The sequence below is a fragment of the Hemiscyllium ocellatum genome, chromosome 32, assembly GCF_020745735.1.
Source record: "Hemiscyllium ocellatum isolate sHemOce1 chromosome 32, sHemOce1.pat.X.cur, whole genome shotgun sequence".
In the NCBI taxonomy this organism is placed as follows: domain Eukaryota; kingdom Metazoa; phylum Chordata; class Chondrichthyes; order Orectolobiformes; family Hemiscylliidae; genus Hemiscyllium; species Hemiscyllium ocellatum.
The window spans coordinates 11,156,794-11,177,963 of record NC_083432.1 but is presented as its reverse complement, the minus strand read 5'-3'; the positions used below and the strand labels follow the sequence as shown (position 1 = coordinate 11,177,963).

General features: G+C 41.2%; 1 protein-coding gene across 4 annotated transcripts in view; it reads left to right on the top strand.

Annotated features, from left to right (window-relative positions):
* Nucleotides 1-21,170, top strand: part of LOC132830691 (protein TANC2) — a 996,151-nt gene that overhangs the window by 447,541 nt on the left and 527,440 nt on the right. The gene's annotated exons all lie outside the window — the stretch shown is intronic.

Here is a 21,170-nt window from a genome sequence, read left to right as displayed (position 1 = left end):
TTTGGCAGTTGTGGGAAAGTGAGAGGTTGCCCACTTGATGGTAGAGTAAATAGCAGAATGTTATTTGTGAGAGAGACTGCAGTATATTTTGAGGGACAAAAAGGGACCTAATGTATCCTTTTATGTCAGTCACAAACGTTTGCACGTTAGATACAGCAAAAATTAGGAAGACAGAATGCTGACCTTACTGCAAGGGGAGTGAGTATAAAAGTATTTTTACTGCATATATGCTGAAAGCATACCTGATTATTGTGTACAGTTTGTCTCCTACAAAGGAGTTCAATGTGCTTTCATTGGAAACAGTTCAGAGATTAGGTTGATTTCTAGGATAAAGATATTTAGGCAGGAGGCTGGAAGAACACAGCAAGCCAGGCAGCATCAGGAGGTGGAGAAATCGATGTTTCGGTTGTAACCTTTCTTTCGGAGCTGCAGATAAAGGGGTGGTAAGGGACTGGGTGGTGAAGTGGAGACAGGTGAAGACATGTAGAGGGTACGACCTGGTTGGTCAATGGAAGGAATGAATTTGGTTGGTGGCAGGGAGGAGTGGAAGGGACTGGGAAGGGAGGTTATTTGAAATTAGAGAACTCAATGTTGAGTCCATTGGGCTGTATGCTGCCCAGGCTGAAGATGAGGTGTTGTTTCTCTAATTTGCAGTGTGGTTCATTGTGGCAATGGAGGAGACCAAGGATGGTCATGTCAGAAAGGGAGTGGTTAGGGAAATTGAAATGAATGGTAACAGGGAGGTCCAGTCGGCCCCTGCAGGCCTGGCTGCGATGCTTGGCGAACCGTTCCCTAAGTTTACGTTTGGTCTCCCCGATGTAGAGCAGACCACATTGGAAGCAACTGATGCAGAAAATGAGGTTGAAAAAGAGGCAGGTGAACCTCTCTTGCCTGGAAGGATTGTTTGGGGCTCTGGATGGAGGTGATGGGGGTGGTGCAAGTTTTACATTTTTTCTGGTTGAAGGGAAAGGTACCTGGGTGTTGGGTGGGGGGGGGGTGGGGGGGGGTGGGTTGGGTGGGGGGGTGGTCAATGGGGAGAGTGGTGCAAATCAAGGACTGTCGAAGGGAACAGTCCTTGCAGAAGGTAGAGAGGGATGGAGAGGAGAAGATGTTCTTGGTGGTGGGCTCTAGTTGGAGTTGGTGGAAGTGTTTAGTGATGCAAAACGTGTTGGTACACGATCCCCCTCCCCTCCATCCAATGCCCCAAACAGTTCTTAAAGTTTCTTAAAGGCTTAATATTGGTGATGAATTAAGCACTGTCCAATCAAATGGTTAGACCTATATCTGCAGGTCTCTTCATAGTCTTCATAAAAAGGCCTTTATTTGTGCCAGATTGCTTTCATGCAATAAAGTACACCAGGTTAAGATAAGAGCCTCCTCTTGTTAAGCCTCAGTATTGATTGATGCTCTCCTTGTAAACCAAACAGGCTCCTAGACCTAGTCAAGGAAAAATAATTACATTACATTACTTAGTGTGGAAACAAGCCCTTTGGCCCAACAAGTCCACACTGACCCACCGAAACGCACCCAACCAGTCCCATTCCCCTACATTTATCTCTGCACCTAGCACTACGGGCAATTTAGCATGGTCAGTTCACCTAACCTGCATGTTTTTGGACTGTGGGCGGAAACCGGAACACCTGGAGAAAACCCACGCAGACATAGGGAGAATATGCAAACTCCACACAGTCGCCTGAGGCGGGAATTGAACCCGGGTCTCTGGCGCTGTGAGGCAGCAGTGCTAACCACTGTGCCACCAATAATAGGGAAAGGAATACTTCTACCCCCAAAAAAACACACATTGATTGGCACAGGATATGATTGATCCATTAGACATAGGAAAATAAATTTTCAAATGATTGAGTGAGTTTGCAGAGATTGTTTTCAACTAAAGTTGGAGTTGCATACCCAAAAAACACAACTTCAACAGAAACAACTGTAAGTAAAGCATTGATTCCTTAGAAAGCAATGTTGAAACTGGAGCTAGGTTCCATAGGGTTTCCTTGGAAGAGAAACAAAATTCAAGCTTTGGACTGGTTCCTTAGAACACCGTAACCTTTAAACTGCTAAGTTAGTACATTGGTAAAGAAGTGAAAGTTAACATTACTAATTGTGTTTTTTATTTTAAAATTAATGCAGCACTTATGTTTGCTGTACAATACTGTTAGATTGACCATACTGCATCTAATAACGAGTCAAGAGTTAGTGGAGCTGGACTCCCTGGGGTACCCGCACTGACTGACTTCAGCCAATAGATGGAGCTCAGGATTTCAGTTTGAATTTGAGAAAGAAAGAGTCCTCACTTTCTCATATTTGAGAGAGAAAAACCTTCCAGGGCCGGAGTGTAAAGACCAGATCTGAGACCTGAAAATTAAAACAGAGCATGGTAGATCTGCCTGGAAAGCAAACACTGGAAGATACCTTGAGGATTACCACAATTCAGATGGGTAGGGGGGTGGGGGGAGTTGGAGTTGAGAAGGAGAAACCTTAGTAGTAACCTCAGCCACTGCAGGAATTGAACCCATGTTGTTTGTGCCAGACTACATCGCAAGCCAGTCATCCAGCCAATTGAGCTGAAGGCTAAGGCAGCTTATTCATGGTAAAAACAAAGGGAGCATGTATTCAAGATATAGATCTCACAGTACTGGATGCTGATTCGGGATGACAACTAGTGTCAGCAATGCATGCAAGTAACAGTAAAACAAAAATTGCAGCACAAAGCGAAAACATGAGCCCCTAAGAATAAAGAAAAGTAAAATTGGGATGATGCTAAGTGAAGGCTACTCACTCATGCACTCTCATATTCAGCATCTGCAAATGTTTGAATAAATAACCAGTCAACAGGAACAAATGGAAAGATCAGTTGGGGAGAGGTATCATTCCAGGGTAAAGCCTTTACTTTACATTTGGGAAGAGGGACAGAGAAACAATGTTGTCTAGAAAGAGCTTAAAGACTAGATCCACCTGGCAATTACAGATTCCACTAGGAAGCAAGAATCTGTGGCAGCATTTCTGGTTAGAGAATCTGCTCAGCAGCGAATGTATTAGAACTGTATGAGTAAGGTTAAAAATCTCTGTTGAACAAGGATATAAAGTATAAATTTAAGGTGTAAAAGCAAACAGAGGAGGCTTGAATGAAAGAAAGTAATACTTCGTTTACAAGTATTGGTGTCACAGTGAGCAGACTGCAGTACACAGTGGGGGAGGATTCAGGGATCTCAGAAGTGTTTTGTGCACAGATCGCAGCATCAGGAATGTCACAAAGCAGAATGCAGGAGATAATAGGGACTACTTAAAGCTTAAACAGATAGTATCGAATGGAAGCAGGCATTAGACTTTCAAGGCCATGAAAACAGCAGGATCAACAACTGCAACTTGGCAGGAAGTATTTTTTTAAAGGCAATAGGCACTAGGTTTTATTTGCAAAGTCATGGAAAAGGATATGCTTAGGCTGTGAAAGGTTGGAGATCAGCCATTTTGCTCACAAGAAGGCAGGAGGCTTCCCTTTTAGCTGCAGAAGGTGGAAACGTGAATTTTAAAAGTGTAAGAAATCTCCAAGTAAGGAGTAAAAATATACAGCATTACTATTTAACGTTATTAACAGTTTTAATAAAAAGAAGAGAATGTTGTGGTTCTGCTCGCCGAGCTGGAAGTTTTTGCTGCAAATGTTTCGTTCCCTGGCTAGGGAACATCATCAGTGCTGTTGGAGCCTCGTGTGAAGCGCTGCTTTGATGTTTCTTCCGGTATTTATTTTGGTTTGTTCTTGCCGCTTCCGGGTGTCAGTTTCAGCTGCAGTGATTTGTATGTGGGGTCCAGGTCGATGTGTCTCTTGATGGATGTTCTTGCCGTTTCCGGGTGTCAGTTTCAGCTGTAGTGGTTTGTATATGGTGTCCAGGTCAATGTGTCTGTTGATGGAGTTTGGGGATGAATGCCATGCTTCTAGGAATTCTCTGGCTGTTCTCTGTCTGGGTTGTCCTATGATAGTGGTGTTTTCCCAGTCAAATTCATATTGCTGGTTGTCTGAGTGTATGGCTACTAGAGATAGCTGGTCGTGTCGTTTTGTGGCTAGCTGATGTTCACGGATGCGGATTGTTAGCTGTCTTCCTGTTTGTCCTATATAGTGTTTTGTGTAGTCCTTGCATGGTATTTTGTAAACTACGTTAGTTTGGCTCATGCTGGGTATTGGGTCCTTTGTTCTAGTGAGTTGTTGTCTGAGTGTGGATGTTGGCTTGTGTGCTGTTATGAGTCCTAAGGGTCGCAGTAGTCTGGCTGTCAGTTCTGAGACGGTTCTGACGTATGGTAGAGTGGCTAGTCCTTTTGGTTGTGGCATGTCCTCGTTCCTCGGTCTATCTCTTAGGCATCTGGTGATAAAGTTGTGTGGGTATCCGTTTTTGGCGAATACCTTGTATAGATGTTCCTCTTCCTCTTTTCGCAGTTCTGGTGTACTGCAGTGTGTTGTGGCCCTTTTGAATAGTGTCCTGATGCAGCTTCGTTGGTGTGTGTTGGGGTGGTTACTTTCATAGTTTAAGACTTGGTCTGTGTGTGTTGGTTTCCTGTGTACCCTTGTGGTGAATTCTCCGTTGGGTGTTCTCTCTACTAGCACGTCTAGGAATGGGAGTTGGTTATCCTTTTCCTCTTCTCGTGTGAATCGGATTCCTGTGAGTGTGGCGTTGATGATTCGGTGTGTTTTTTCTATATCTGTGTTTTTGATGATTACAAAGGTGTCATCAACATATCTGATCCAGAATTTGGGTTGGATTTGTGGTATGGCTGTATGTTCTAACCTTTGCATAACTGCCTCTGCTATGAGTCCCGAGATTGGTGATCCCATGGGTGTTCCGTTGATTTGTTCGTATATCTGATTGTTGAATGTAAAGTGTGGTGAGGCACAGGTCCAGTAGTTTAAGTATGCTGTCCTTGTTGATAGGTTCGGCCTCCTGTGTTCTGTTATGTATGTCCAGTAGGTTGGCTATTGTTTCTCTGGCTAGGGTTTTGTCAATTGAAGTGAACAGTGCCGTCACGTCGAATGATACCATGGTTTCTTCTTTGTCTATGTGTGTATTCCTGATGACGTCCAAGAATTCAGAAAAAATCAAATCCTTCCACAATGTGTCCAGTACAGACCTCCAGTAAATAACCCACAAGCCAGGGAAACAGCCAAGAAGAACGGATTCAGGATGGTCCAGGTAATGATCACAGACGCTCACAACCGACTGCACAGATACAAGCAAGAAATTGCGCGCCAAAAGTCGTTAATTTCAAAAACCACTAATCAGGAATGGACCCGGACCATAGAACAGGCTATCACTATAGGACAGAACAGGACAACACTCCGCAAAAAAACAGCACTAAGAGAAAAAATGGACAAACTAACACACAAAAAGGAGGACACTACAACACACAACTGGGTTAAAAACCTCTCCCACAGACAGCTCACAGACATGGAAAGAACTATACTGGCCAAGGGACTCAAATACAACCACAGGGATGCCAACACAGCAGACTTCCTAGCAGCACTAGAAAGCACACTCAGGAACAATGGACTGACAGAAGAGACACAACAAACAGTGAGACAAACGGTAGTACCCATGATGATAAGAAAACGACAAACACATAACCTCAACACCAAGGAGAGGGAAGCACTGAAAGCACTGAAAAATGACAAAAACATAATCATACTACCGGCAGATAAAGGCAGAATGACGGTCATCCTAGATAAATCAGACTACATCAGTAAAGCACAACAACTACTCGCAGACACCAACACCTACCAAATGAAGGATTCCGACCCCACACCACAACTCACCAATAGAATAAACAACACACTAAGGAATCTACAAAAAAACGGACAGATAATCAAAGCGGACCAGCAAAGAATGAAACCTGAAAGCAACAACACCCCCAGATTCTATGGACTACCCAAAGTACACAAACCAGACATCCCACTCAGACCCATAGTATCACTACCAGGGACACCAGCATACAAACTGGCCAAAGAACTACAACAAAAACTGAAACACCTAGTCAGCGGATCCAAACACTCCATACGATCGACACAGGAATTCTTGGACGTCATCAGGAATACACACATAGACAAAGAAGAAACCATGGTATCATTCGACGTGACGGCACTGTTCACTTCAATTGACAAAACCCTAGCCAGAGAAACAATAGCCAACCTACTGGACATACATAACAGAACACAGGAGGCCGAACCTATCAACAAGGACGGCATACTTAAACTACTGGACCTGTGCCTCACCACACACTTTACATTCAACAATCAGATATACGAACAAATCAACGGAACACCCATGGGATCACCAATCTCGGGACTCATAGCAGAGGCAGTTATGCAAAGGTTAGAACATACAGCCATACCACAAATCCAACCCAAATTCTGGATCAGATATGTTGATGACACCTTTGTAATCATCAAAAACACAGATATAGAAAAAACACACCGAATCATCAACGCCACACTCACAGGAATCCGATTCACACGAGAAGAGGAAAAGGATAGCCAACTCCCATTCCTAGACGTGCTAGTAGAGAGAACACCCAACGGAGAATTCACCACAAGGGTACACAGGAAACCAACACACACAGACCAAGTCTTAAACTATGAAAGTAACCACCCCAACACACACCAACGAAGCTGCATCAGGACACTATTCAAAAGGGCCACAACACACTGCAGTACACCAGGACTGCGAAAAGAGGAAGAGGAACATCTATACAAGGTATTCGCCAAAAATGGATACCCACGCAACTTTATCACCAGATGCCTAAGAGATAGACCGAGGAACGAGGACATGCCACAACCAAAAGGACTAGCCACTCTACCATACGTCAGGACCGTCTCAGAACTGACAGCCAGACTACTGCGACCCTTAGGACTCATAACAGCACACAAGCCAACACCCACACTCAGACAACAACTCACTAGAACAAAGGACCCAATACCCAGCATGAGCCAAACTAACGTAGTTTACAAAATACCATGCAAGGACTGCACAAAACACTATATAGGACAAACAGGAAGACAGCTAACAATCCGCATCCATGAACATCAGCTAGCCACAAAACGACACGACCAGCTATCTCTAGTAGCCATACACTCAGACAACCAGCAACATGAATTTGACTGGGAAAACACCACTATCATAGGACAAGCCAGACAGAGAACAGCCAGAGAATTCCTAGAAGCATGGCATTCATCCCCAAACTCCATCAACAGACACATTGACCTGGACACCATATACAAACCACTACAGCTGAAACTGACACCCGGAAACGGCAAGAACATCCATCAAGAGACACATCGACCTGGACCCCACATACAAATCACTGCAGCTGAAACTGACACCCGGAAGCGGCAAGAACAAACCAATATAAATACCGGAAGAAACATCAAAGCAGCGCTTCACACGAGGCTCCAACAGCACTGATGATGTTCCCTAGCCAGGGAACGAAACGTTTGCAGCAAAAACTTCCAGCTCGGCGAGCAGAACCACAACAACAGATACCCGAGCTACAAATCTTCAATCAGATTTTAAAGAAGAGAATCTCGTAATTTTGCAATTTAAAAGCATTGGACATGGAAGATAAAACAGCTTTACTACTTACAGAGGTCTTCAAGTAAAAGCGAATGCAGCAACATTGAGATATGGCAGAATTTAAATGCTTTTAAAAAAAGAAATGATTACATTAGGATGATAGGGCACAGGAAATGGAAGGTTTGCTTTCAGAGATGACAAAATGGAACTCTGACTTTCTTCAAGATGTTTAAATGATTCTTAAGATACAGAATGCTTAAAACTTAAAACATTACCATCACAAGCTGAACAAATAAATAGACCAATGTTTTCAAAATAACCTACTGCTGACATTTTAAAACACTAAAACATAGAAGAAAACAGATACTTTAAGGGCATACTCTTTCTTCAATCTAAGAATGAATAAATTTCTTGAATGAACAAGATTTAAGAGGAGTTTTACATCTGGGCGTATATGTAAATAATTTCACTGATTTCTACAGGTTAATAGAAAACCGTGACCATGGAGCTTGGAATCTTATTATTAATTATCTATTAATGGCTTTTCATCAGATTTAATATTGTCCAAATAAGATTTAGCTTTCAGAAAAGCTATTCATATTATGCTGGAAGCAGAAGCCAGGGCGAACCTCAAACAAATCCTGAGGAACAGAAACTATCCGTTTTATAAGGTATAAGGCACTCGCGATGAGCCAACAGAAATATGTACTTGGGACCATTGTCCACACTGTGGAACAAAAATGTCTCTCAGCGATTACAATACAATGTTACATTTGTAAAAGTTTAGCTCACTTCAAGGAGGTGCAGAAATCTGATAGCAATTGCAGTATAGCAAGAATGCAATGCCTACACAGAAAATATATTAATGAAATGGTACCTCCTGCATTAGAAGAATACCCAGAGCATTCCTAGGGGGAATTCAGGTTTAAGTGAACCTGGTATTATGTCAATAGACATCTCATTTAGTTTTAAGCTTAATGCAAGAGTGAGTGTCACTGTCTTATCAGATCTGATGCCATGGCTGAAAAACCAGAAGCTGCAGTCTGTGGAGATGAAACTGCATGATCCAGCTGGCATAACTCTCAAGATTAAAGCTATACTACAAGCAACTTGCTAAAATAATTTATACATTATTAATAATCAGGAAACCTTAATCTTGATTAATTTGTTTTGCCCTCAGATTGAAGAAGTTGAACAGCAATGGAGTAAAAGTTCCTTTGAGAAAGGCCAAATTAAATTGTTTGTTTGATGAGATGAAACTCAGCATTACTTTAAAGTAGGATGATAAACTTATTTTTCTACGGACCCAGGAAGATTCCACATCCCTTAATGCATCATGTTCAGCAGTAGCTAGAAAAACTGACTAGAATGAGTGCGTCTTTGCTCAAGACAAGCTTGAGTGTTCAGCGTGGTTGCTGTACATGAACCCAATGGATCTCATCAGAATGTGTTGATCTAACACGGATCAGCAAGGGAAATCTACCTTCTGTCAACAGTAGATAATACTTTAACCAAATTGTTAAAAGTAAAATTTTCACAAAACTCAACCCAGCAATGGGTTCTGATAGGTATTATTAGATGAATGACTAAGATTACTTACTATCTCTATCACTCCAAATGGGAGGTTTTGCTTCAACAGATTGCCCTTTGGGATTGTCTCAGTCAGAGATTTTGCAATGGATTGTGCCCAATATTGTACAAGGCTTAGAATAATATTATATGCCACATGGATGTCATATCGTTTTGGGACATGGTCGCAAAACATGGCTAATGGGCCTATACAGTTTTAAGACACCTGTAGGCCAAAGGACTTACCCTCAACGATTCTGAGGAATATATTCAATGCTTGGGGCAGATTGTTGACAAAGATGAAATAATGTCAAGTCCTCAGAAAACAAAAGCTATTAAGCAAATTCCCATTTTGGAATCACATTGTAGCTCGCACAGATTTCTAGACATTTGTTTTATTTGGCAATGGCTCCTGAACCCTTGAGGCAATTCCTTGATTAGATGCAAGCACAGTACTGAGACTCTCATCAAGAAGATACTTTCCAAAATGTTAAGGCCCTGCTGACAATCACAGATGACATTCCACAAGCCATCCTTTCAATCATCATAACAATGAAATTTTATCGATGGGTATGAGAGTCGTACTGTTTCAGGAGCAGACAGGTGCTATAAATGGGTGCACTATGTCTGTAGAGGTTTGTTAGTCACTGAAGTATGTTATCTAGTCGTAGGAAAGGAGGCTACCATAAACATGAGAATGTGAGATTTTTTTCAGTCTATATCCTTGGTGCTGTGAAACTGTTTCTAGAAATCTCTGCTCTTTCTAAAGGATGGATAAGAGTTGGTAAGAATGCATCCATGGAGCTTTTCCGATGATGCCTTATGCAGTTGGCTGATGAAATGAAATTTGTGCAGGGGAAACTGCAAAGAGTAGTGGATGCCCTCTCCAGTTTGACAGTTGAGAGCCTTATAATAAATAGGTGAGGAATTTGGTGAAATTGAATTGTATGCTCAGGCTACAGTAATGTGGTGGCCAGCAATCCAAAGGGGGCTCAATTAAATACCAGAAACAAAGAAAGACCAGGATGAGTTACCTTCTGTGACATTCTATTCTGTCAAACATTGACCAGACCAAAGGCTTGATCACGAATACCTACTTTGAGCATTGACAATATTTGGCAATTGTAGAGAACTTTCTGGTTTTCAATGAAAGATTGTTTGATCCAACTTTACTGTAGCTAGGCATCCAAGAGATGAAAATGCGGGTCACTTGCTGGTTGTTAAATGTAGAGCCGGTGCTCAATCATCTATGTAGTGACCAGAGATCTCAGAGGAAGTTGAAGACCTCATAATTGATCCTGAAAGTTGAACTCTTCGCAGTCCTGAGCAGAGTCAACCACTATTTGCCCATGACTTTTCCCAGCAGGTATTGACAGCAGAGCTAATAATGTTTGACGGATGGTCTTACCTAATATTGTTGACTTCTATTATCGATGGTAGAGGTGAAAATGCTATCTACCACCAAAAAAGAGAGGCAATTTCAGAGTCTTGCATGAAATCTTCATTACGTATCTCTGATATGGTTTCCTCAGACAATGAATAACAGCTTGCTGTTGAGATTTTCAGCCAGTCTTGGACTTGAGCAAGTAACACATTTACCACATATCCACAGTTAAATGAGAAGTTAAACATGGGGTCCAGATGGCTAAATCCTGTTTCAAGAAAAATACTGACATTTATACAGCCTTATTCACGCAACAGCCCACTGACCAGTGTATAGATTATCACCTTTATGATTGATGGACAGAAAACTGAAAACCCAGCAGCCTATCCTACCAAAGCGGTTGGTTCCACATTTGCGTCCATGACTGTGTAAGGAGGAACAGTCTTGCCAGAATCTTTGGCCTACACTGCATGATGGGTGCCACTGTATGCGTGATGGTAACAATATTTGGGCCAATGGAAACGAATTGACAAAGGATCTTAACAGGAATGGTTTGGTGATTCTGGAAATGGTAGACCAGTAGCTGTCATAACTTGACCATGTAGCTGAGAGAGTTATGTCACTGTAAACTAAATAAGCCCTGAGACTCAGTCAAAGGAAAGAGGTTAGGTTTCATCATCCTTTTGCCCACATATACCATGCAATTAACTGTGTCAAAGTCTACAGGCAGATCAAAAAAGATAAAAAATTAGAAAATGGAGGAAGACATTAATCGATTGAAGTGGTCATTAATTCTAATTGCATTTTGTTTAAAAAAATGTTGAAATTTGAAAGTGACTGAAATGGGTGGAATGTGTTAAGTTTTTTGAATGTTGTTAACTTTCTGTTGTACCTGTAGTCTAATGTTGGAAGATATTTAATTTTCCTTCATGTATGAGGTTATCTTTAAGGAGCGTTAACTAACCCAAGCCAGATGAATTTAACTTGATTTTAACAGTTTCTCATTAACAAAGAATGCAATTCTTTTTATTCAACCGCATACTGCATGAAGCTATAGAATTATGAATAGTACTTGTGTAAATCAATTTCATTTTGCATCAAAATACTTAACAATGGCAGAACAAAACACATGAAATCCAAAAATAAAATCAGAAAATATGTTTCACATTCATGAGTTACCTAGATGTTGCCTAGGTAACAGACTGCATTGTAGTGCGAATCTTCATTTCAGACACTGTTTGAGGTGTTGGAAGTGTACTGCCAACCTAAAATGATGCATGATTTATAATCTGTTCAGTTGCTGTTTGCTGAAAGATAAGTTCAGTCTTAAAGTGTACTTGAAGGATAGCTTTCAATGAAAGAGCTCAATATTGACAGATTCTTTCCAATCCTGAGAGTACTATATTTAAAACAAATCAGTCGCCTCTTTGTCTGAAATGACCAAAAATGGATTCTTACATTGTCCTGTAAATGTTACCATGAAAGTTTGTAATCACATTTGCGTGCACACAGGAGTTAAAATGATTACTTACAGTGTGGAAACAGGCACTTCGGCCCAACAAGTCCACACCGACCCGCCGAAGCGCCACCCACCCATACCCCTACATTTACCCCTTACTTAACACTACGGGCAATTTAGCATGGCCAATTCACCTGACCCGCACATCTTTGTGACTGTGGGAGGAAACCGGAGCACCCGGAGGAAACCCACGCAGACACGGGGAGAACATGCAAACTCCACACAGTCAGTCACCTGAGGCGGGAATTGAACCCAGGTCCATGGCGCTGTGAGGCAGCAGTGCTAACCACCAGGGCGGCACGGTGGCACAGTGGTTAGCACTGCTGCCTCACAGCGCCTGACACCCCGGTTCAATTCCCGCCTCAGGAGACTGACTGTGTGGAGTTTGCACGTTCTCCCCGTGTCTGCGTGGGTTTCCTCCGGGTGCTCCGGTTTCCTCCCACATCACCAAAGATGTGCGGGTCAGGTGAATTGGCCATGCTAAATTGCCCGTAGTGTTAGGTAAGGGGTAAATGTAGGGGTATGGGTGGGTTGCGCTTCGGCGGGTCGGTGTGGACTTGTTGGGCCGAAGGGCCTGTTTCCACACTGTAAGTAATCTAATCTAATCTAAAAATGGCCTGCGAAAATGAACTAAAATTAACAAAATTATGATCAAAGCTATCTCCAATATTGTTCGCTTCATATAACATTAATCTGTCAGAAAACCAGTTCTACCTTTTTATCTACATTTCTAAATTCAACCAATTTTATTTTCTGTTTTTTAAATGTAGAAACAGAAATGCTGTTCAATGCATTTTGACATCTTTCAGCTATTTTTCTTCAGGCATAATCCTTGTGTTAAAGTCCAATGCTAACCTTAACAGAGTTTGTGGGGTTAGTGGGAGGCCAGCATGATTAGCATCAGCAGGCAGGCATTAAAAATTGTTAGATGTGTGTCAGTGGTAGCAAGCATGTCTGAGTCAGAAGATTGTGGGTTCAAACCCTGCTCCAATCTTGAATTCAATATCCAAGCTGATTGTTTAGTGCAAGGCTGAGTGAGCACCGCTCTCGGAGGTACCGTCTTTTGGATGAGATGTTCAACCAAGGCACCATCTGCTCTCTCATTTGGACTTAAAAGATTCCATAGCATTTTTCAAAGTGGGGTGGGGAAGTTTTACTGGTCAATATTTATTCCTCAATCAACATCTGGGGACAACAATAAATTGTCTATTTATTTGATTCAAGGTTTGTATGATTGCTTAAACCCTGAGAGGCAGTTGCAGGGTCATGCTGAGATCCTAGTTCATGAGTACTGGCAGTTGTATTCAAAGGATCAATTATTGTGAGAATGTTAACTAGTTACTTCTTACATACGGGCAGTACAATTGATCCTGGCCTGACCTGTGTATTATGAATTGTAAGTAAAATTTAGCTTAGAATTTGACTTCCCTTGTTGAAAGAAGAAAAATCTAACTTGGGGTGATGGAAAGATGAAAGTAAATCCAGTTGGGGTAGCTTCTGTAGTAGCATCTGGTTAGTATGTGAGTTGAAAACCCCAGTGGTTAGCACTGCTGACTCACAGCTCCAGAGATCCGGGTTCAATTCCGGCCTCAGCCAACTGACTGTGGAGTTTCCACGTTCTCCCCGTGTCTGCTTTTCCCCCAGGCGCTCCGGTTTCCTCCCACAGTCCAAAGACATGCAGGTCTGGTGAATTAGCCATGCTAAATTGCCCATAGTGTTAGGTGAAGGGGTAAATGTAGGGGTCTAGGTGGGTTGCGCTTCAGCAGGTCGGTATGGACTTGTTGGGCTGAAGGGCCTGTTTCCACACTGTAAGTAATCTAATCTAATCTAAAGTGCTGCAATGTTGAATGTAAACATTTTTTAATGTATCACTTCCAATGAAATATATGGTTTGATTTACTTGTCTTGAGAATGTAATTGAGTAGGCTGGGCCTCACTGACTATAATCTCACCATGTTGCCGTTCAAAACTTTGATTATTACACATGAATCAAAATGATAATGTTCTCTCATAGTTTTGGATATCTAACATAATTTCTGGTATCAAGAGTATAAAAATAATCTTGTGAGCATAGCTATACTGAATTGTATGGGAACTGCAACACAGCTGTGAACAGTGTGTTAAATATCCAAAAGCATGCTTTTATACAGATGAGTGTTACCAAATGGATCTGGTCACAAGGTTGTATTCTGTGGAAGTTCATGATGCATTTCGTAATAATGCCTTGCCATATAGAGTCAAACAGCACAGAAACAAAGCCTTCTGTCCAACTTGTCTACGCTGACAAGACATCCCAATCTGATCTAGTCCTATTTGTCAGCATTTGGTCCATAATCCCTCTAAACCCTTCCTATCCATATACCCATCTAGATGCTTTTTAAATGTTGTAATTGTACCCACCTGCACCACTTCCACTAGCTCATCCCATACATGCACCACCCTCTGCGTGAAGATATTGCCATCTGTTTACCTGAAATCTCTAGTTCCAGATTCCATGACATCCAAGGAAATATGTTTTCCACTTTTAATTGCTGGTTGTATTGAAAATACCAGATTTTAGATTTTTGTTTGTCTTGAGCTGAGCATAAATACAATAAATCTTAGAAGAAAAAATGACTCTGAAAGTAGAGGAAATTTGTAATTCTGCTTGTTCTCATTTTCATGCATTGTAACTCTCTTTTACTCTTTACAGGGTCCAGTGACAATGCTTGCCAAAGTCATCTCTCAATGCTACCAGCAAACCATCATGGCTTTGAGCAATATTTACTAGAAACCAGATTTCATGTTTGGGTTATTCTATCAGGAGCATTTGAAAATTGCCAGATCAGTTTATATGCCATTGCTATACAATTCTGCCAAAGTTATTGGAGCAGCCTGTTTGGGGATTTTGGAAATGAATTACAAAAATAACATTTTCTGAATTTCACAATACATTGCGGACGTTATTTATTTGAAGAGGGCTGTGCGAATAAATATCCCTTCAATGAACTGCTGTGTTAGCTTCTTTAACAGCTTAATGTATACAGTTCTGTCTTGCGTGATACTGAACTATACAGCTGTTGAGAGAGTCTGATAAATTCACAGTTTGTAAATGCTAATAGTTGGTGTTACAAATGGTCAGATTGGTATCCATGTCCTGACACTGGAACAGTGGAGTTTCAATTTCTGATCTGGTATAATGTGACCATGTTCAGACATTTAACGAGGACAGAATTGAGCATTGCTGTAATACCTGTTAAAAAGAAGATTGAGTACTTGGGCAATGTGCCATCTTGTTAATGGTATCTCAGCAAGGTACGTTACTTTTAGAAAATGAACACATTAAAAAAAATTATCATTTCACAGTAAAAGAAAAGAGAATTCTGGGTAATGCAAGATGGAGAATGGGGAAAAATTGTAGCTGTTAGAGCTGCTCCTTTTTTGAGGTATTTTAGGTGTTGGAGCTACCTTCCCCAACCTCCTCCATGGCCCCAAACCCCACCCTCTCCCATTTATCTCCCCTGGCCCACAAGCCTCATTCCTGATTAAGGGCTTATGCCCGAAACATCGATTCTCCTGCCCCTTGGATGGTCCCTGATCTGCTGTGCTTTTCTAGCACTGCAATCTCGACACTGATCTCCAGTATCTGCAGTCCTCACTTCCTCCTAAATTGAAGGCAGGCCAATTTTGACTGTATTTGGTAAGAACTTTCGAAAGTTGATTGGGGGCAGATGTTCATAGGTAAAGGAACGGCTAGAAAATGGGAAGCCTTCAAAATGGAGATAACGATAGTCCAGAGACCATATGTTTGTTGTTTTGGTTCTGTTTGCCGAGCTGGGAATTTGTGTTGCAAATGTTTCATCCTGGCTTGGGAGCCTCCTGTGAAGCGCTTCTGTGTTGTTTCCTCCGGCATTTGTAGTGGTTTGTCTCTGCCGCTTCTGGTTGTCAGTTCCAGCTGTCTGCTGCTGTGGCCGGTATATTGGGTCCAGGTCGATGTGTTTGTTGATAGAATCTGTGGATGAGTGCCATGCTTCTAGGAAATCCCTGGCTGTTCTCATATGTTTCTATTCGGGTGAAAGGTAAGGATGGTAGGTGTAAGGAATACTGAATGACGAGAAATTGAGGTTTGGTTAAGAAAAAGAAGGAAGCATATTTCAGGTATACACAGCAGAGATCAAATGAACCCCTAGATGTGTACAAAGGCAGTAGGAGTATACTTAAAAGGGAAATCAGGACGGCAAAAAGGGGATATGAGATAACTTTGGCAAATATGTGTAAGTAGAATCCAATGGGATTTTATAAATACATTAAGGACAAAAGGGTAACTAGGGAGAGAATAGAACCCATCAAAGGTCAGTATGGTAGCCTATGTGTGGAACCTCAGGAGATTAGGGGTGAATATTTTGCATCAGTGTTTAATGTGGGGAAGCACACGCAAAATGCATGGTGACATCTTGAAAAGTGTCCATATTACGGAGGAGCAGGTTCTGGATGTCGTAAAAGGCATAAAGTTGGATAAATCCCCAGGACCTGATCAGATGTACCCTAGAACTCTGTGGGAAACTAGGAAAGTGATTGCTGGGTCCTTTGTTGAGATATTTGTATCATTGATAGTCACTGGTGAGGTGCCAGAAGACTGGAAGTTGACTAACGTGCTGCCACTGTTTAAGAAATGTGTTAAGGAAAAGCCAGAGAACTATGGACCGGTGAGCCTGATGTTGCTGGTGGCAAATTGTTGGAGGGAATCCTGCGGGACAGTATTTACACATTTTGGAAAGGCGAGGATTGATTCAGGATAGTCAACATGGCTTTGTGCATGAGAAATCATGTCTCACTAACTTGATTGAGTTTTGTGAAGAAGTAATTAAGAGGATTCATGAGTGCAGAATGGTGGACATATGCATTTCAGTAAGGTATCTGACAAGGTTTCTCATAGTAGGCTGGCTAGCAAGGTTAGATCACATGGAATACAGGGACAACTAACCATTTGGATCCAGAACTGGCTTGAAGGTAAAAGACAGAGGGTGGTGGTGCTGGTGGAAGGTTGTTTTTCAGACTGGAGGTTTGTGATCAGTGGTGTGCCACAAGGATCAGTGCTGGGTCCACTGCTTTTTGCCATTTAACTAAATGATTTGGATGTGAACATAGGGGTATAGTTAGTAAGATTGCGGATGACACCAAAATTGGAGGTGTAGTGGACAGCGAAGAAGGTTACTTCAGAGTCCAATGGAATCGGATGGCCCAATGGGCCTCGAAGTGGCAGATGGAGTTTAATTTAGATAAATGTGAGGTGCTGCATTTTGAAAAGACAAATCAGGACAGGACTTATACACTTAATGGTAAGGTTCTGGGAGTGTTGCTGAACATAGAGACCTTGGAGCGCAGGTTCTTAGTTCCTTGAAAGTGGAGTCTCAGGTAGGTAGGGTAGTGAAGATGACATTTAGTATGCTTTCCTTCATTGTTAAAAGTAACTTAACACCAGTTTATTGTCCCCCAGATTTATTTAGTTACCTGACGAAGGAACAGCACTCAAAATCTTGTTTTTTCAATTAAACCTGTTGGACTATAATCTGGTGTTATTGTTTTTAACTTTGTCCACCCCAATCTAACACCTGCCCCTCCAAATCATTCCTTCATTGGTCAGAGAATTGAGTATAGGAATTGGAGGGTCATGCTGTGGCTGTGCAGGACGTTGGTGAGGACATTTTTGGAATATTATGTGCAATTCTGGTTTCCTTCCTTTTGGAAAGATGTTGTGAAACTTGAAAGGGTTCAAAACAGACTTACAAGAATGTTGCCAGGGTTGGAGGGTTTGAGCTATAGGGAGAGGCTAATAGGCTGGGGCTGTTTTCCCTGGGATGTCGGAGGCCGAGGGGTGATCTTTTAGAGGTTTGTAAAAACATGAGGGGTTTGGATAGGGTAAATGGACAAGGTTTTTTTCCCCTGAGGTGGAGGAATTGTAATTAGAGAGCTTAGGTTTAGGGGTGAGAAGGGACACGTTTAAAAGGGACCTAAGGGCCAACTTTTTCATGCAGAGGTTGGTCCATTTATGGGATAAGCTGCTAGAGGAGGAGGTGGTGGTGGTGGGTACCATTACAACATTTAAAAGGCACCTGGATGGGTATATGAGCAGGAAGGGTTAGGGTGAGGGTTACGTGTGATATGGGCTCAGTGCTGGCAATGGGATGGATTAATTTAGGGCAGTTGGTTGGCATGGGCAAGTTGAACTGAAGGGTCTGTTTCCGTGCTGTATATCTCGACTACTCTATAACTGTGGTGCTGGAGTTCTGAAGCACACATTGCTATAAAAACTCGGTAGCTGGAAAAGCAACACATCAGCTTCCATTCGGGGACATTTCAATTTTCAGGAATCATATCACGTTTAATAATTTTAGAACATGAGCACATCTTTTCCTATCTGTTACTAATGACATGGGCTGTTTTTTGGCACAGCCAACCCATTTCCTCTCACTCATCAGCCCCATAATCATCTGTCGAGCATTCCCTCTTCCCTGACTTAGTGTCAACAATCCCCTTGTCTGCCTTTTTTTTCTCTTGCGATTGTCTCTTCACCTATCTGCTCAATCCTCTTCCTCCCCGCCCCCGCCACCCTATCATCAGCATAAATGCCAACTTTTCTTACCTGCTGTTTGTTATGAAGAAGGGCTGCTGGACTCAAAAGTTTACTCTGTTTTCTGTCCACAGATACTGAAAGATATGGGTTTTTCCAGCAATTTTTTTTTTGGTTTCTCATTTCAGGTTATGTTCAAGTAAACATTTATGTGTGGATCTTGTGTTGTATGATGTAGTTTTGTGTGGTGTGAATAAACAAATCCTGTAGCATTTCTAATAAAGTTAAAAGAAGAAAATTCAAAATAATAGTTGGATCTTTTGCTCAGATCTGAAGTTCAGTTTCTGGATTTTATAATGGCACAACCTTTGACCTTGGCTATAATACTTCAAATTAAATTAAGTATTCTGCTATATGATTGATAGACAATAGGGGTAATTTTAATGTAGCCTGTACAGTGAGAGACTGACGAGATTGGATCAGCTATCTTTGTTGCACCCCTCCAAATTTTCTTCCCATTGATATTTCTTGCTGGGATGGGTGAGATGAAAATTACTGTTCAAGTAAAAATACTGCAAACCATATTGAGTATTTTGACCTTTATAGAGAAAATGTTCAATATCTATCACCTGTAAAATTTCTTATGACTTTTACAATAACCCAAAATTATGTTGCTTTGTCACTTATCATTTATACATTTCTTTACTTTTGTGATAGTTTATAAGTTTTGATTCAGGTGGAAGACCTTTGAGAAAATGGAAAGAATAAAGAATAAAGAGATATTCACACAATTATTAAAGATATCAATAACCTTTTCAGTCCCAACTCTAATCTAAGTTCTTCTTAGTAGCCCATGACCCACATAATCCTTTCTCAAATATTATTGTGTTTACCAGGAAAATAATTATGCTAGTGTCCACAGTGAGAAATGTCCTGTATTTTTGTCATTGAATACATAATTCTCCCAGTTTCTGCCAGCACCTTGTTGTGCATCTCTTCAGTTTTTTTCCCAGTATTTTAGACAAAGTTCAAGTGAAAGGAGCTATTCTAAAACACAACCTTTTTCATGCATAAAATTGAATTCTAACTTTTACGCATGGTTCCTGATCAAATAACTGTAGACTAATAATAACATTTCCTGCAAACAATACGATATTAAGAAGCAGGAGCAGGGATAGGTCATTTGGCCGATTGAGCACGTCACTCCATTTAATAAGATTGTGACAAATCTAATTGTGGATTTAACAGGACTTTTCTACTCATTGCCCAAAACTCCATTGTGAATTTAAAAATTTTGTTCACCTCAACCTTGAATACATTCAATAAGCCAGCATCCTTTCCTCACTGTGGAAGAAAATTCCAAAAGTTAGCAACCCTCTGAAAGGAGAAATTCTTCCACATCTTTGTATTAAAGGGAGAGCCCTTATCTGTCTGCTTTGGTTCTAGACTCTTTGACAACAGAAAACATCCTGACTTTTGACTTTTAGTCTGCTTTTTCTATTCATCTGCCAAAACGCATTTTCTGCTTATTCTCCATCTCTCAAATTTAATCTGGTGTTTTCCTTCTGCAGACTGTCTGTACTCTGGTCCTCAACTACATTCCTACCTAAGTTTTTATTAGCCACAAATTTGACTACAACGTCCTTGGTCTTTTCATCAAAGTTATTTGTATGGAATGCAAATTGTTGAGGCCCCAATAACCAATTCCTGTGGAACTCCACTCGTTACAATTTGTCAACCTGAAAATTTATTCATCCTGATACTCTTTCCTGGCTGTAGCTGGTTCTCTCTCCAGTTAATAGATCACTCCAACACCATAAACTGTTGTAACTTTTAATGCAGCACCTTATCAAATGTCTTTGAAAATGAATGTCTACACTTTCCCATTGTTTTATTCTCAAAGAACTGTGATAAATAATACAAACGTGATTTCCCTTTCGTATAATCTGGTAAAGTCGACACAATTTTGATGATTTTCTAAATATTCTGATTCCATCTCCTGAATAATGGACTTGAGAAATTACTGATTTTCTGTAATATACCAAGATTTGGCTACATTATAATTTCATCTTATCTAAAGGATAATGCAAAATATATTTGGGTAAGACAAAGTCTGAAGTAAATTCAGTACCCAATGGATTCAAGGTTGACCATAACTTTAAGGTGTATGATGTTTTGGCGTTCATTAACAGGGGGATTGAATTTAAGAGCCGAAAGAGTTTGCTGCAGCTCTGCAAAACCCTAGTGAGACCACACTTGGAATATTGTGTCCAGTTCTGGTTCCCTCATTATAGGAAGGATGTAAATGCTTTAGAGAGGTTGCAGAGGAGATTTACCAGGTTTCAGCCTGGAGTGGAGGGCATGTCTAATGAAGAGAGGTTGAGTGAGCTCAGACTTTTCACACTGGAGCAAAGAAGGAAGAGAGGTGTACAAGATAATGAGAGTTGGAGATGCTGGTGTTGGACTGGGGTGCACAAAGTTAAAAATCTCACAACACTAGGTTATAGTCCAACAGGTTTATTTGGAATCACTAACTTTTGGAGCGCTGCTCCTTCATCAAGTAGTTGTCCATAGGGCAAAAATGGCTGT